Genomic DNA, 14,894 nt, shown 5'->3' on the forward strand with positions numbered 1-14,894 from the left:
AAAATACTACTTGTGATGATTTGTTTTTAAAGAATTTCCCTTCAAACTAACACAATTAACAATAATTCCATTTTAAATCAGGATTAACAGATCAATATGTTGGAATAGTGTCTTTTATTGATCAGAAAACAGTCACAAAATGGCACACTGAAAAATACAATAAAATAAAATTAATAAAAATTATAAATAAAAAAATATGAAAACATGCAAATAAAAACAATAAAAACTACAAATAAAAGATTTCTTACTAAAAATACAAATAAAAACAAATAAAAATCAATAAAAACTACAAATAAAAAAATCTTACTAAAATATAAATAAAAATAAATAAAAAATGACGAACAATATTTTAAAAAATATATATATATAGAGAGAGATAAATATAACTGGACTACCAACTACTTTATTTTTATTTAACAAAAGCAACATCGTACTTTATTCCAGAATTGTTCCGCATATTTCCAAGTGGATTTGAACGGGCGGAAGGGGAGGAGTCGGAGCGATCAATGCACAGCTACAGCTGGTTGAAGGGGACCAAATCCATTGAACAGTTGATTTGGTTCCATTTTACCAGCTTTAGCAAAGCATTTAGTAAACACATTTTTGGGGGGCGGGGTTGGGGTGGAAGTGGTTTCCGGGATGGAAGGGTCCTGCCATTGGCCAACTTGCCGGATGGATACCTGTAAGAGTCACACCAGAAAAAGTTAGAATTGAATTGAATGCGTATATTGTCATTATACAAGTATCATGAGATTTAAAGCTTCTCCACAAATAACAACAATAAGCAAGCAAACAAACATAAATAATCAATAAATTGTCAATAATAAGTAGTCAACAACATAAATAAGTAGAAACAAACAAACATATAAATAATCAATAAATAATAAATAAACAAACAATAAATGAGTAATAAAATAATAATAAATAACTAATAGATAAGTAATACATAATAAATAAATAAGTAATACATAATAGATAACCAGTAAATAAGTAAATAAATTATAAATAAATTACCAAAAAAATAAGTATTAAATAATAAATAAATAACCAATAAATAAATAAGTAAATAAACAACCAATAAATAAATAAGTTAATAAATAACCAATAAATAAATATTAAATAAATAAATAACCAATAATAAATAACTAATAAATAATAAATAAATAACCAATAAATAGGTAATAAATAAAAAATAAGTAATCACACAAATGAACAAATAAATAATCAATAAATAATAAAAACCTAATTAAGTATTAAATAAGTAGTAACATAAGTAGTCAACAACATAGATAAGTAGTAACATAAGTAGTCAACAACGTAAATAAGTAGGAAGTGCACTAACAACATTAACCAACAAACAAAGGAACATATAAAAAATAATAAATAAATAACCAATAAACAACTAATAAATTATTCATTAGCCGTCAACATAATAGCCAACATAAAAAGTCATAGTCGTAATAACAGTCACAAAAGATCTAAACACAAACACAACTAAACACTCAGTTTCTGATGATTGGATGTCGCCCTTGAAACAGCGCTTGTTTGCATAGAAAAATCACAAATAAACAAAAAAGCAATGGAGTGAAGATAGAGAAGGAAGATGAAGAAAATTAACAGCAGTATGGAAACGAGCAAACTAGATGAAAAAAGAAATGGCGTCCTTTTGGGGGACAAAAGCCCCTCACGAGATAAGAAAGCCAGAAAACAATGGATTCATCTCCTAAACTGCCAATAGCGCAAATGAAGGCATTTGGAGGGACGGCAGGGAGATGAACTGGAATGACCTCCAGCATTGTGTGGCTTTTGTGGACGGTACATACGACATGAATGCAATTACTGTGTTGGTTCGTGTGGTGGGGCAAAATGTTTAATTCCCCGTTAGGGTTATTTGTTTTATTTTAACAAAATGCGTGTTTTGAATATATGAAGCCGACCGTTAAAGATAAAAGTAGAATTTTTGGTCTTGTGAAGTGGTTTGTTGACTTTGTAGCTCTTATCTGTCAACTTTTCGGATTTTTGCGTATTTTTTAAAATGTTTTTTTGGTCATTTCAAGTGGTGCACGGTGTATAGGAAGTTTTGTATTGGAAAAAGATGTTTTTAAAAATAAAGTTAATTTCTTTATAATTTGGTTGTTTTTTTCTGGCGAGAAATTATTTTTTTTAATTACATATTTTTTGTAAAAAAAAAAAAAAACACGAAGTAGTAGGATTACCGCATTTTCTCGCATATAAGCCGAACCCTTAAAAATGTAAAAATCCATGCTGAAATTCGCAAGTGGAAGCCACTCCCCCTTACGTAAAAAAAGGGAGATTATACCTATTCACAACGCTAGATGGCACCAGATAAAAAATTAAAAGCGAATGCTGAACACTTTGAAGTACAAAGCAGTTATTGCAATTTGGATTAGTTAAATTGATTAACAGTTTGGTTAATTTACATTTTAAAAACCAAAAGCCATTCATTTACAGACGTAATTAGTGTACACATTTAAATCTTCAGATTTTAAAATGTGATAAACAGTTTTTACCTGATTTAAATGACCCAAAACATGTTATTTTTTCTCACATTGGAGAGAAAAAGCATGTTTTGGGTGATTTAAATCAGGTAAAAACTGTCGATCAATTTATTATAATCATTTCTTTCAGATGTACTCATTAATTACGGTATAAAAATTGAATATGGTGTTTTGAAAAGTCTTGAAAGTCTTGGGGAAAAAAATGAAGACGTCTTATAATCAGGATCGTCTTACATTCGGGCCAATAGGGCGATTCTATGTATAATTATGCAAAACTATATTGCTCCAGTCTAATCAAAATGTTCTCAGATATCACAGGAGAAATATAAATGCTTTTTAACTACCGTATTTTCACAACTACAAGGCGCACTTAAAAGTCTTAAATTTTCTCCAAAATAGACAGTGCGCCTTATAATCCAGTGCGCCTTATATATGGAAAAAAATAAAATGTGCCATTAATTGAAGGTGCGCCTTATAATGCGATGCGCCTTATAATGTGGTGCGCCTTATATATGGAAAATACGGTATCCAGCTTCTACAGTCAAGTTTGAAATAGAATAAGGCTAATAAAAGCAAAATCTGTACTGACACTGATAAATGCAAAAAAATATATTGAATAAACAATAGTACTTCAACCAATAGTGGCCTCCACGCAGAATAAAAACAAAAAATCCTAAAAAAAAGTACTGTATTTTCACGACTATAACGCACACTTAAGTCTTAGATTTTTCTCCAAAATAGACAGGGCGCCTTATAATCCATTGCGCCTTATATATGAAAAAAATTAAAATGTGCCATTCATTGAGGGTGCGCTTTATAATCCAGTGTGCCTTATAATACAGTGCACCTTGTATATGGGGGAAAAAATTCATTCATTGAGGGTGCGCCTTATAATCCAGTGTGCCTTATAATACAGTGCGCCTTATATATGGAAAAAAATGTCATTCATTGAGGGTGCGCCTTATAATACAGTGCGCCTTATATATGGAAAAACTGAAAATGTGCCGTTCATTGAGGGTGCGCCTTATAATCCAGTGTGCCTTATATATGGAAAAAATGTCATTCATTGAGAGTGCATCTTATAATAAGGTGCGCCTTATAGTCGTGAAAATACGGTACTAGAATCTTTAATTAAACCGCAAATATTTGAACAAATGAATCCACCCCCTTTATACTATGAACACCGCATTGTGTTCTCTCATTGGAGCCAAGTGGAAGGCAGGGATTGGCTGCCTTCTTGTCTATTCTGGGTGTGTCCTAGCCTCCGCATTCCTGGCCTTATATTGAAAGACAGTGAGGACGAAGGGAGTCTGGCGCTCTTTGACATCGGCCAATAGGGATGAGCGTTACATGGCGCAGTGGGAAAGTGAGTCAACGGGGTCGTGGTGGGAAGGTCAGTCGGGGTGCCAGGTATCTCGGGGGATCTGCGCATGGTGTTGCGGAACAGCTGCCAGGACACCAGCGAGTGCAGGGCTTCCAAGTCAGTCCCTCAGCGGATTCTGTCACTCTAGTTCAACGTCTTATTTTCATTTTGTGGCTTGACGCCAAAAGTGTACAAGCACGATTTCTAACGACACACTGTGTTCTGAGTGTCAGCTTCTGTTTTCCTTCTATTTTCCTTGAAGCTTTCTATCCTAATCAGGCCGGAGGGACCTAAAGCGAGAAACACTTACATTGGTGGTGTACAGTATGCGGCCTATGGGGTTTTTCTGTATGACTTTATAGCTCATTGTTATTGTACATATCAAAGGGTGTCAGACTCGGGTTGGTTCGTGGGGCGCTTTAACGTCAACTTGATTTCATGCGGGCTGGACCATTTTAGATGTAGTATTTAGATTTTTTTTATAAATGGATTGAAAGAACTGGATTAAAAGCCCTGAATATTCAGTTTTTTACAGATTTAAAACGGTTTATTTTAGCTTTTTTAAATTTTTAGATTTTACAAAATGATTTTTGAACTAAAAACACAGAAAAAATGACTTAAAATTATAATTATTGATTTAATAGAAGGAAAATCAGGAAATTTAATATACATCTATATATATAAACAATGTTTATTTTAGCTTTTTAAAATATATTTTTAGATTTTACAAAAGTATTTTTGAACTAAAAACACAGAAAAAAATGATTAAAAAATGACAATTATTGCTCGTACGTTTAGTTGCCGGTCTTTTGGTCGCCGGTCAAATGGTGACAGAGAGTTTACTGTTGAAGCCAGCTCTCAAAATTATAATCATGAGAGAGTTTAATATCTAAGAGAGAGAGAGTTTTTTTTATCTAAGTACTGTTTAATATCTAAGTACATTTGACCGGCGACCAAAAAGAACCAAAAGACCGGCGACCAAAAGACCGGCGACCAAACGTCCGGCGACCAAACGTCCGGCGACCAAACGTCTGGCGACCAAACGTCCGGCGACCAAACGTCCGGCGACCAAACGTCCGGCGACCAAACGTCCGGCGACCAAACGTCCGGCGACCAAACGTCCGGCGACCAAACGTCCGGCGACCAAACGTCCGGCGACCAAACGTCCGGCGACCAAACGTCCGGCGACCAAACGTCCGGCGACCAAACGTCCGGCGACCAAACGTCCGGCGACCAAACGTCCGGCGACCAAACGTCCGGCGACCAAAAGTCCGATCACGGTCTTGCTACTGCCAAGAAACCAGGAAATTTCCCAAATACGGAAATAAAGTTCTAACCTAACCTAACTTACAAAACTAACAAAAGTAACACTCCCTATTAAAACCATGAATATGGAGGTGAAAATTGTGAATCAGGGGGAGGCTTATACGCGAGAAATTGTAAAATTCAATGATTTTAAAGCAATTTTAAGGGTACTACACGTGAGAAAATATGGTAAGTTTATGTTTTAAGTCATAAACCAATACCTACCTAACCTAGCCTAACCTAGCGCATGTCCTAACCATTTATGCTAACTTGCTAATTAGCTAATGCAGATCCCGCAACAGTAATGCGAAAAATTTGACTTGCGGTCCGCCGGGGTGCGAGTTTTATCTTCTGAGCCCAGTTGTATTTATTACTGCTGTTTTTGCTCAGATAAACGGCAAAAGAAAAAAACCAAGTAAAACCAAAAGTGCTAAGTTCAACTATTTTGAGGGTTGTTATAGCTGACGAATGAAAAATGTGTATACAAGTATACAAACACACACATTCGTATACACACAGTTTGCACATGTTCCCCGTCATCATCTATCACGACGCTGAGTAAAAATAGTTAATAGTTTGCAGTTTTGGAGGGTTTCGCTTGTATTTTTCGTAGTTTGGTTTTATTTTCCTCTACTTTGACAAATGTATTGATCAGACTAGAAGTGTTCATTAATCATGCCACAAGAGATTAGGAGTAAAGACTGGGTGCATTTTTTTTGTCTGCGGCAGTAGAATAAATGCGGATTTTCTGTCGTTTGTATTTTATTTTGAAATTCTATGTACTTAGAGTGGCCACATTAAATTATTTTAGTGTGTTTGAAGGCTAGAGTAACAATATTTGAATTTTTGTACGCACCTTTTGTTGATGTAGTCATGTTTTTGGATTCTCATTTTTATTCCAAAATCTGTGATGGGATTTAGCTTAAACATTAAAAACATTGTTAAAACTGGTTTACAAAACGCTTTAAAGATATCTTTATATCACCATAGTAAAATTCAACATTTTTCGGCAAATTTAAGGGTTCGGCTTATATGTGGATGCGGCTTATATGCGAAAAATGCGGTAATAGGAGTTATTCTGCTATCGGGGTCCATTTTATATCAGGGAAATTGTTAAATTCAACATTTTTGGCAGTTTTAAGGGTTCGGCATATATGCGGATGCGGCTTATATGCGAGAAAATGCGGTAATAGGAGTTATCCCACTATCGGGGTCCGTCTTATACGAGGGAAATTCGAAAATTAAACATTTTTAGGCCATTTTAAGAGTTTGTTTATATGCGGATGCGGCTTATATGCGAGAAAATGCGGTAATGGGAGTAATCCTACTATCGGGGTGCGTCTTATACGAGGGAAATTGTAAAATTCAACATTTTTAGGCAGTTTTAATGGTTCCGGTTATATGGGGGTAGGGCTTATATGCGAGAAAATGCAGAAATAGGAGTTAAAACTATAGACTAGAACCAAATAGGAGCAAGCTTAGGCCAAAAAAAAAACAAAGTCGAAATAAAAACTGACTGTAAAAATCCAAAAAGTAGCCTTACTGGACAAAAACTGTCCGGGTTCCAAGATGGAGTAGAGTAGGATCTTATTGCACAAAGATTACGGTAATTGCATAACCATTCCAATACAACCAGACATTACATTTAATGGGAATTAATAGTTTAGACATAAATCAGCCAAAAACTTAATTTCAAATAACTTTGTGTTGCCATGGGTAATCACTACATTTTTTTTGTCGGAATACGCACTATGTATTTATTGTGTTTCCATCCATAATGTTTGTGATTACATCTTCTGCACGTAATCACCAAAATTAATGAGGTGGAGAAGTATAAGCAAACTAGTTTTTTATTGTTTCTTCCTTATTTACAATGTATGCAACTCCATAAAGACTACTGAATGCTAAGCTTTTATTTTAATAGACAAAAATAAATTTCATTATGTTCATCCTCCCAAAAAAAAGAAGGAAATGCAGGCATAATTGAATATATTTTAAATAGTTGTTGCTTGTTAAAATGTGAAGGAATAAAAATACTTGGAGGATTTAATCGCAACTGTGTTAAAGTATAAAACGATCCTGATTATAAGACGACGTCTTTTACAAGACTAAAGTTTTTAAAACATGGATTTATCGAATATAATTACAGGAAACAAACTAATGATTATAACAATATATTCGAGAGAAAAAGCATGTTATTTTGCCTCATTCAAATCATTTAAAAAAAATAAAATTAGAACATTCAAATATGTAAAATGTAATCACATTTATAAATGACTTCTACTTTTTGAAATGTAAATTAAATAATCTATTCCGATCAAACAACTAAATTGCAATAACTGCATTACCCATCAAAGTGTTCGGCATTTGCTTTAAACATATCTAGCGCCATCTAGCATTGTGAATGAGTATAAAGTCTAAACGCTGAATGTTAGACGACTAACACTTTCTCTCTTACGTCAATGCAAAAAACATCATCTTATATTTGGGCCGATACGGTAATTAAAATCAACACAATTGCAATAACTGCATAAACCATCTAAGATATATAGCGCCATCTAGCGTTGTGAATGGGTATAATGTCAAAACCTCGCATGTTAGACAACTGACACTTTTTTTCTATTATGTCAATGCAAAAAAACACTGTCTTATATTCAGGCCAATACGGTAATTTTAATCAAAAATATATCTGGCGCCATCTAGTCTTGTGAATGGGTATAATGTCTAAACCCCGACTAATAGATAACTGACACTTTCTCTCTTATGTCAATACAAAAAACACCGTCTTATATTCGGGCCGATACAGTAATTAAAATAAAAAAAAATCAAACAACAAAATTGCATTAAGTATTCAGCATTCGCTTTAAAGATATCTGGCGCCATCTAGCAATGTGAATTGGTATAACGTCTAAACTCCGAATGTTAGAGAACTGACACTTTTTCAATTATGTCAATACAAAAACACTGTCTTATATTCGGGCCAATACGGTCATCAAAATCGAAAATATATCTGGCGCCATCTAGCGTTGGGAATTGGTATACCGTCTAAACTCCGAATGTTAGACGACTAACACTTTCTCTCTTATGTCAATGCAAAAAAACACTGTCTTATACTCAGGCCGATACGGTAATTAAAACATATGTGACAGTAACACTAGACCAGACATGGACAAACTACGGCCCGCGGGCCATATACGGCCCCCTAGGCTTTTTAATCCGGCCCACCAACGTTGTCCAAACAATGTATTTTTTCCCCCAAGATGGCGCCGTCACGCGAAAGCCAGTGGCAGTAGCTGTGTCCACTCTTATTTGTTTTTCGTGTTTTACAGCCCCTCTATCTTTTTTTTAATGACATCTTAATATTTCTTAATACATTCCTTCTTACTTTACCTTGTACTTTATACTTTTTACTTTAACGATGAGTGATGAATATATTAATACGTTAGTCCTTTTTTTCTCTTTAAGTATCATATGTACTGTTAACGGATGTACTTTTTTATATGTATCGTATGTAAACATTACATTTTAATATTTCTTAATACATTCCTTTTTACTCTACTTTGTACTTTATACTTTTTACTTGAATGATGAGTGATGAGTATGTTAATACTTTAGTCCTTTTTTCTGTTTATATTTCATATGTACTGTTAACGGATGCACTTTTTTATATGTATCGTATCTTGATGCTGACCCCGCCCATCTGGCAAATTTTTAAAGTCAATATGGCCCCCGGGCCCCTAAAAGTTTGCCCACCCCTTGCACTAGACGACCAAGTAAAATCGGTAATACGATTCTGGCCTGCCGTGACCTGCGAATAATAAAAGATACAAATTTCCCCAGCTGTTTTGAGTCGCCTCACAAAGTCATCTTACATTGTTTTCATCCAAAATTGATGGTTCTTCTTGTTCTAATGTTAAACCTGTTCAACCGACGTAGTCTTAAAACGCTACGTTGCTCAACAAAAGAGACAAGTGGGTGATCAAAGAGGGGCCAGTTAGCCATTTCGCGCATTGGACTGTAAATTGTTAGCGCTACTAATGTTAACGATGATAGGTCTTTCTACAACGTTTTCAAGGTTTATGTTTTCTTTACACTTCTAAACGCAGAATGGGAGGAAAAATAGGCCACAGTGGTTGCTCATGGGTAAATTAACAAGATTACAGACAATGTTATCATGAAATATTAGCATTAATAGCATTTTAGCTACGTTAGGCTAAGCTTTACACGTCCCAATGCCTATAAAATACTATATTTCGGCCATTGTTGTTGTTGTTAAAAAGAATAATTTAAAGGCCACTGATCTTAAAATCGAGCATTGAGCAAAATAATATGCGGTTTGTTAAATTGTAGAATGTTTTGTCAGTTGTTAAATTGCCTTTCTAATAATTAAAAAAATAGCATTTCTTCTTTTATTAATATTAATAGGTCAATTAATAATTTTTCTCACATATCGTCTCACATTTGTCATCCCCGAGGTAAGATGGCGGCGTCCTGAGTGAGCAATGGCAGGCACAGGTGAGTTTTTTTTCACGTTTTATGCACGATATGTTTCTCTTTTAAAAAAAATTTCATTAATAGACGTCAAAATACAATTTATTAAGCGTTTTATTTTTTGGGATTTTCTTTATTTTTCAAATAATGACCCTATTGGCCGAATTTGTCAGTTTGTCTAATTTATGCGCATATAAGCCGTACCTTTGATTCAGTTTTTTTTTTTTTGTTACAAATATGGCTTATATGAGATAAAATATGGTATATCTCTATCATATCGAAGCCAGTTGAGAAAGTTAAACTTTTAAAACATTTATATTTTGTAAAGTTTTGACCGTGTCTATGGGAGAATTTTTTAACGTCAACTTGATTTCACATTTTAGATATAATATTTAGATTTTTTTTAATAAATGGATTAAAAGCCCTGAATATTCAGTTTTTTATACATCTAAAATAATATTTATTTTATATTTTTTTTAATATATTTTTCGATTTTACAAAATGATTTTTGAACTTAAAACACAGAAAAATGGATTAAAAAATTACAATTATTGATTTAAAGGGTGAAAATCAGGAAATTTAATATACATCTATACTCTTCATTTTAATTTGATCCTAAAACAGAAAGTCAGCACTCATGATTTACTTTCCCGGGCCAGACAAAATGATGCGGTGGGCCAGATTTAGCCCCCGGGCCGCCACTTTGACACCAGCCCCTTAATCCAATCACATCTCATGAAAAAAACTGAAGCTTTCTACATCATTCCAAGATGTCTTCCTTTTATCTCCTTACACACGCCCAATCCATGGCTGTACGTGAGTTGTTTTAACCATCAGATGATTGGTCGCCGCCAGCGTCTTTAAAAACGGCACTATTTCCGCCCGGGTTGAAACGTCATCTCAGCGTTTTTCGGAAGACGTAAAACCCAAGGCGGAGGCAACATCGGCAGAACCGTTATTCTCGTCTTTGTCGTGTTTTTATTCCTGTCATTAAAGTTATGGATGTGGCGCCGGTGTGTTGACGACATGTCCGTGTGGGAAGGCAGGCTGGTTGGATTTAGATAACATACTTGTCTTGGTCAAGCCCATATAGTTTATACATGGAGATATGATTTATTAGTGTTATTAATCTAGAGCATTTGTGTCAAAGTGGCGGCCCGGGGGCCAAATCTGGCCCGCCGCATCATTTTGTGTGGCCCGATAAAGTAAATTATGAGTGCCGACTTTCTGTTTTAGGATCAAATTAAAATGAAGAGTATAGATGTATATTAAATTTCCTGATTTTCCCCCGTTTTAAATCAATAATTGTCATTTTTTAAATCAATTTTTCTGTGTTTTTAGTTCAAAAATAATTTTGTAAAATCAAAAAATTATATGTAAAAAAAAAGCTAAAATAAACATCGTTTTAGATCTATTAAAAAAACACGCTAAAATGATTAAAACGACTTCGGCAAACTTGTATACAACATGTGTCAAAGTGGCGGCCCGGGGGCCAAATCTGGCCCTCCGCACCATTCTGTGTGGCCTGGGAAAGTCAATGATGAGTGCCGACTTTCTGTTTTAGGATCAAATTCAAATAAAGAGTATAGATGTATATTAAATTTCCTGTTTTCCCCCTTTTAAATCAATAATTGTCATATCTAAAAAAAATCTAAAATAAACAATGTTTTAGATCTATAAAAAAAACTGAATATTCAGGGATATTAATCCAGTTCTCTTAATCCATTTATAAAAAAAAAAAATCTAAATATTATATCTAAAATGATCCAACCCACATGAAATCAAGTTGACGTTAAAGCGACCCGTGAACCAACCCGAGTCTGACACCCCTGGGTTATCCTTTACGATCAGATGACTTCAGCACCCCCTACAACCCGAGTGAGGATAGAGCTGGTTAGAAAATGAATGAAAATACTTTACTAGCCACACTTGCCAAGCTGCCGCATTTCCTTTTTTTATCTCCTCCCCCCTTGATTCTGATTTATAGGCTGAGCACGTTCTAAGCACACACACACACACACACACTTTTACACACACACACACACACACACACACACACACACACACACACACACACACACACACACACACACACACACACACACACACACACACACACACACACACACACATAGCGCTACTTCTACTTATTTTAGCCTTGATTCATTAGAGGCCGAGCTAGGGTCAAGTAGGTGTACTTGATCTACATTCTATCCGATGCACTTTAAAAGCAAGAAGTCACTTTTCCATCTGCTTCACCATTTTTTCCCCAGAGGATGGGAAACGTTATTTTGAGATACTAGCTAATTTTTATTTAGTTCATTTCTATGGGAAACATTGATTTGAGATATGAGTTCACTTATTTTTAGTTCATTTCTATGGGAAACGTTGATTTGAGAAACGAGTTAAATTGGGTTTAGTTCATTTCTATGGGAAATATTGATTTGAGATACGAGTTAATTTGTATTGAGTTCATTTCTATGGGAAACATTGATTTGAGATACGAGTTTATTTGTATTTAGTTAATTTTTATGGGAAACGTTGATTTGAGATAAGAGTTCATTTCTATGGGAAACGTTGATTTGAGATACGAGTTCATTTGTATTTAGTACATTTCTATGGGAAACGTTGATTTGAGGTACGAGTTAATTTTTATTTAGATATCTTAAACGGGAAAAAATGATTTAAATACAAGGAAATTGACATATGAGCTCAGTTGTGGAATCCATTAAGCTCATATCTCAAGGTATTACTGTATTTGGATGCCCATTTAAATACTTGGAGTTGCATCTTGCGCATAAAAAAATGTGCATAGAAAAATTATAAGGAAATGATTTACTAATGTCTTAAAATAAATAAAGCACAAGAAAATGCCAATTAAACCCATTAAAATGGGTCAAAATGAATATGAATTCGAAGTTTTAAACTCTTATTAAGGGGAATAACACCCTCCACCGCCATTAAAGATGTAATAAGAGTCCATTTTACCATGGGCCGTCCACTTTGTAGTACATTTTAGACTTTTACGTGTGCCCTAAATGTGTGTGCCACTTTGAATTTGAAGTTTCAAACACGTATTAAAGGGAATAATACCCTCCACCGCCATTATGGATGTAATAAGAGTCCATTCTACCAGTGCCGTCCACTTTGTAGTACATTTTAGACCTTTACGTGTGCCCTAAATGTGTGTGCCACATTGAATTCGAAGTTTTAAACGCTTATTAAGGGGAATAACACCCTCAACCGCCATTAAAGATGTAATAAGAGTCCATTCTACCAGGGCCGTCCACTTTGTAGTACATTTTAGACTTTTACGTGTGCCCTAAATGTGTGTGCCACTTTGAATTCGAAGTTTTAAACGCTTATTAAGGGGAATAACACCCTCAACCGCCATTAAAGATGTAATAAGAGTCCATTCTTCCAGGGCCGTCCACTTTGTAGTACATTTTAGACTTTAACGTGTGCCCTAAATGTGTGTGCCACTTTGAATTTAAAGTTTTAAACGCTTATTAAGGGGAATAACACCCTCAACCGCCATTATAGATGTAATAAGAGTCCATTCTAATAGAGCCGTCCACTTTGTAGTACATTTTAGACTTTTACGTGTGCCCTAAATGTGTGTGCCACTTTGAATTCGAAGTTTTAAACGTTTATTAAGGGGAATAACACCTTCAACCGCCATTATAGATGTAATAAGAGTCCGTTCTACCAGTGCCGTCCACTTTATAGTACATTTTAGACTTTTACGTGTGCCCTTAATGCATACCTGTCAACTGGTACGTTCTCGCCGTAATTGGTACAACTGAAAGCCCATTTTTATATTGGTACGCTGTACACATGAAAATGGTACGCTAAACGGTGATTTTGAGAATCGTTCCCGGAAACGCATGTCTGCCAAGTGATATATGTACCGGCGCCTCTGATTGGCTAAAAAAAAAAGATCATGATAAACATTTCGTTTTGTAACACTTTCACCATGTGATTTCCGTTTCCTGTTCCCTTGTTTATGTTTACTTTCATTTTGTTGTTCGTGATTTTTTACAAAAAAGTAAAGTGGTAAGATTTTCCATGTATTTATACATATATGTAAGGGCGAAAACAAAATTTGGTAAGATCACAAATGGTTCGAGGTTGACAGGTATGTTAATGTGTGTGCCACTTTGAATTTAAAGTTTTAAACGCTTATTAAGGGGAATTCAAAATGAAATAACATATAAAGAAATGCATTTACTTTCTAGGGGATTTCGTAACTGATCTTTTTCATATCTCGAGTCCCTCATTTGCATATATAAAGTTTGTAACCTGAAACTTTTGTCCTTAGAGGCATTCATAAGTAGAGGTATGACTGTACTGTGTATTCTCCCAAGTTTCACACTCGTTTTGGCCCTTAATAGAATTTGATCTAGCCAAGGTAATGTGCTGATATGGTGGGATCGGCTGGGGGCTAATGTTTTCGCTATCCTGCAAAACGAACCCCATAATCGCTAGAACAACCTGAGGCCAGCACACACCCACACTTTCCCGCTGTTAACGCTAATAAAAGCTTGTTCTTATTTTTTTCCCTTCTTTTGTTGACTAAACCTTCAAGTTGTGCCGCATCTCCGCTGCTGATTCAGCGTTTTTCTCGCAAGTGGCCGGTACAGTCGTTCATTCCCTGGTACAGACGGTAATCCAACTCTCATCTCCGGTAATAGTCTCGGGGCTACAAAATGGAAGCAATTATCGCAAAGTACACAACGATCTGGGGAACCGATCGCCAGGCAGAACTCTTTACGGCTTTGGTAGATTTACTTGGAGCGAATAGCATTGGCTAATTTATGTTCTTTACGACCTTCCTCTTTTTTTAAAATGTTTTTTAGCCGTTATTCTTTTTCTACTTTTTGTTGCTGTGTCCATGACCGAATCTGCGCCGTTTTCATTAGCTCGAAACGCACGAAAATAACATATTTTTGCGTACGGGTCACCATAAATTGATTATTTTTTGGGGATCTGCCGATATAGAATCCCGATCTAATACAGGCACATGTAAATATTATTTTTTTCCATTTTGAACAAAGCTATCTGACAGTCAAACCATATGAAAGGGTTATTAGTGAAAATACAAAATATGGCTGCAAACAAGCTAGGTTGTTTGAATAAAAAAATGATATAAAAATAGTTCAACCTGATAAATTGTGATCGCCAAAATGTGATTTTCTTGCTAAGGTTGTTCTGCA

At 35.0% G+C, this 14,894-nt stretch overlaps 1 long non-coding RNA gene across 1 annotated transcript in view; it reads left to right on the forward strand.

Moving 5' to 3' along the window:
- The first annotated feature begins 9,670 nt into the window (after positions 1-9,670).
- The window catches only part of LOC144199915 (uncharacterized), a 36,559-nt gene continuing 31,335 nt past the window's right edge, over positions 9,671-14,894 (forward strand). Inside the window, exon 1 of the long non-coding RNA XR_013327005.1 lies at positions 9,671-9,702. This is a non-coding gene — a long non-coding RNA (uncharacterized LOC144199915). The remainder of the gene's footprint in view (positions 9,703-14,894) is intronic.

The sequence above is a fragment of the Stigmatopora nigra genome, chromosome 1 (genome assembly GCF_051989575.1).
Source record: "Stigmatopora nigra isolate UIUO_SnigA chromosome 1, RoL_Snig_1.1, whole genome shotgun sequence".
Lineage (NCBI taxonomy): Eukaryota > Metazoa > Chordata > Actinopteri > Syngnathiformes > Syngnathidae > Stigmatopora > Stigmatopora nigra.